This window comes from Protopterus annectens, chromosome 15.part0 (genome assembly GCF_019279795.1).
Source record: "Protopterus annectens isolate FY-2018-M chromosome 15.part0, PAN1.0, whole genome shotgun sequence".
Classification (NCBI taxonomy): domain Eukaryota; kingdom Metazoa; phylum Chordata; order Ceratodontiformes; family Protopteridae; genus Protopterus; species Protopterus annectens.
Genome location: NC_056749.1, coordinates 798,390,607 through 798,394,599, shown reverse-complemented (window position 1 = coordinate 798,394,599; position 3,993 = coordinate 798,390,607).

The window sequence follows — 3,993 nt, the reverse complement described above, 5'->3', positions numbered from 1 at the left end:
CAAATGACATAGAATTACTTACAGAATTCCAGATAGCCACAAAAAATGAAGATTACTGCCAAAGTAAACTGTAAACTCCACAAAAGGCCCTTGGAAAGCTCCCTCCAAGAAATGAGCAGCACAATAACGTGAAGAAGGCTTTATTGTAACAACAGACACAGCACAACGTGAAGAAGGCTTTATTGTAACAACAGACACAGCACAACGTGAAGAAGGCTTTATTGTAACAACAGACACAGCACAACGTGAAGAAGGCTTTATTGTAACAACAGACACAGCACAACGTGAAGAAGGCTTTATTGTAACAACAGACACAGCACAACGTGAAGAAGGCTTTATTGTAACAACAGACACAGCACAACAATGTGAAGAAGGCTTTATTGTAACAACAGACAGCACTCCAACACTTTAACAGTGAAGAAGGCTTTATTGTAACAACTGACTTCATCACATGTGATAAAAAACATTTTAAAACCTAACTTGCTCTTTATTGTAACAACAGACACAGCACTCCACCACTTTAACAGTAACACCAGCATTCTCATCAACTGACTTCATCACATGTGATAAAAAACATTTTAAAACCTAACTTGCTGCCATTTATTCAAAACTCCAAGCCAGACCCATCAGTAAAAATCCTTCCCCACAATCAATCAAGAAAATTATTGTTGTACAGAAATAACTTCCACTTAAAAGTCTGCCCATATGTTACTTAAATAAATCAATTCCATTACATTAATAAAAAACAAGTGTATGTGGAATTTAAAATAGAAATATAACCTATTGCAATATAAAAAAGTTTAAAACTCTTAAATAAAACTATTTAAAAGTATCTAAAAATGTCTTCTTTCTCAAAAAATAAAAACCTTTTCTTTTTAAATACTTTTCCACCATCTAGTGGGCAAACCCTGTCAATGCTACAGAAAATTCAATCCAAAATTTGCGTCTATATTACAACATCGAAGCTTTAGTTAATCGAATAACTAAAGCTCGATGTTGTAATATCAAAACCGGAAAATGTTGAACGGCCATTTCAACCCAGGAAAACACTTCCCTTGGCCGCTTCAAAAAATTTAGACCTGAAATCAAGTGGGGGCACCCCTAACTAAATATACCAACTCTGAGATCACTCCAAATTGGAGATAAGGGCATAATCCACATAATGGCCAAGGGAAGCACTTCCCTGGGTTCGACATTTTACAGTTTAGAAATTACAAGATCAAGCTTTAGTTATTCGATTAACTAAAGCTTCAGTCTTGTAATATAGACACCAAAATTCATCCCAGTAACAAATGGAAAACTATTTACAGGTGTGAGTATAAGTGTCCATAAAGCCTAGCCACCTTAAGCTTCAGGACATGGACTAAAGAAACATCATTTAACCCTGGAAACCTACTGGCATCCAACATTATTACCCAGTATAGTTCTGTATACTCTATTCTGGCTTCCCACATACCACCCATCAAGTCCTTGGGAACCTCCTCTAATAGGAAAAATGGAAGCTCCAGATAGCTGGCTGGCCATGTCACATTTCTCCCCTCCCCAATAACTCAAGCTAGTTTTTCAAGTGACCCTTGAGAAATGTTGATTGAGAGGGTTGACCTGTCTGGGAATACACTACCCCATTCCCTGTCTTGAGAGCCCATCCATTACCCCACTGTGGTTCTGCACTGTCATATCATATGCTTGCAACCCTAGGCTCCACCTTAGTAACTTGCCATTTTGCTGTCTGGCTCAATGTAGCTATACTAAGGGATTGTGGTCTGTAACTACAGTGAAATACCTTCCGTACAGATAAGGCTAGAGTTTCTGCAGTGCCCACACTATGGCTAGGCATTCCTTTTCTACAGCTGCATAGCATTTCTCCCTGGGTTGGAGACAATGACTGAGATATACCACTGGGTGCTCTTCTCCCTCTGAGGAAACCTGGCTAAGTACAGCCCCCACCCCATGGTTTGAAGCATTCACCTGCACAACAAATTATTCGCTGTAATCTGGACTGGCTAACACAGGAAATCCTCCCAAAGCTCCTTTAAGCTTCTGGACTGCCTGCTCACATGCTGGGGTCCACACTACCTTGTCTGGCCTGTTTTTTCTTGTCAGGTCTGTGAGGGTAGCAGCTATGGTAGTATAATTGGGAACAATCTTTCTGTAGCACCCTGCTGTCCCTAAGAATGCCCTCACCTGCTTTTTGGTAACAGGTGCAAGCCATGCCTGAATGGCTTCAACTTTGGCAGGTTCTGGCCTGATCTTACCACTCACCACTCTATGTCCCAGGAAGGAGACCTGTGCCATACCGAACTGACATTTGCTGGGCTTAATGGTCAACCCTGCCCTCTGTAGTCTGCCCAGCACCTCCCTGATATGCTGAATGTGCTCTTGCCAGGAATGTCTGTAGACAGCAATATCATCTAGGTAAGCAAGGGCAAAATCTCCTGCTCCTGCTAGGATACAATCTACCAGCCTCTGGAATGTCACTGGGGCATTTTACATCCCAAAGGGCATCTTCGTGAACCCATACAAGCCAAAAGGAGTCACAAAGGCTGATGTCTCTCTCTAGCACTAGGAGTCAAGGACACCAGCCAGTAACCCTTGGTAAGATCAACAGTGGTAAGATACTTAGCCCACCCTGCTGCTCTAGGGCTTCATTTTTCCTATGCATGGGGTAAACATCTGACTCTGTGTGACTATTTGATTTCCTGTAATACACACAGAACCTGGTGCTGCCATCCTTCTTTGGTACCAGCACCACTGGGGAGGCCCAGGGACTGCTGGACTCCTGAATTGCTCCTAGTTCCAACATTTCCTGTATCTCCTCGCTCAGAGTCTGTTTGACTCTCTCAGGCACCCTATAAGGGGCCTGCTTAATAGGCCTTTGGGGTCCTGTATCCACATGGTGCTGCACCAGGTGGGTGCAGCTTAGTTTTCAGTGAACATGTCCCCAAATCCTGTAACACTGCTCGGACTTCTCAAAACGGGGTAGGGAATAGCTGCTGGGACATTGCTACCCATTCCACTGAGGTGTAAGTTTGAGCCTCATTGAGGGGATTAGTCACCAGATGCCCATTAGACTCCTCTTGCCATCCACTGCAAATACTCAGCACAAGGGCCTCCCTATCATGGTAAGGTTTCATCATGTTAACATGGTACCATTTAAGCCCCTTCCTCATGCCTAGCAGTTCTACCATGTAGTTAACATCACTGACCTTCCTTACCACCTTCTAGGGTCCCTTCCAAGCTGCTTGCAGCTTGTTGTGTCTGACAGGAATGAGAACCATTGCCTGCTGCCCTATAGCATACACTCTAGCTTGAGCATTCCTGTCATACCACACCTTTTTCCTGCTGTTGGGATTCTGCCAAGTTCTCCTGGGCCAAGCCCATGAGTTCCCTGAGCCTTGTCCTGAGGTTTAGGACATATGACAAAGCAGAGTCCGTATAGGATTCACACTCACCCTCCCACTCATCTCAAATCAAATCTAGAGGCCCCTTCACCCTATGCCCATGCAACAACTCAAAGGGTGAAAAACCTGTGGATTCCTGGGGCACCTCTCTGTAAGCAAACAACAGATGGGGCAAAGATTTGTCCCACACCCTCTTAAGCTGGTCTGCAAGTGCCTATAGCATTATCTTGAGTGTAGAGTTTAACCTCTCAACAAGGCCATTAGTCTGGGGATGGTAAGGGATGGTCTTTATGTGCTTCACCCCACAGTACTTCCACAGACAAGCCAGCAGGTCTGACATGAAATTGGCACCTCTGTCAGTCAGTATTTCTTTTGGAAAACCTACCCTGCTGAAATTTTTTAACAAAACATTTGCACCTTTTCTGACTCAATGGAGGATAGAGCCACCACCTCCGGGTATCTAGTAGCATAATCTACTACTACTAGGATATACTTTTCCCCATGGAACTTGGAGTACTCAGATGCCCCACAATATCCATAGCTAATCTCTGAAATAGCTCCTCATTCACAGGCAAAGGCATCAAAGAAGCTT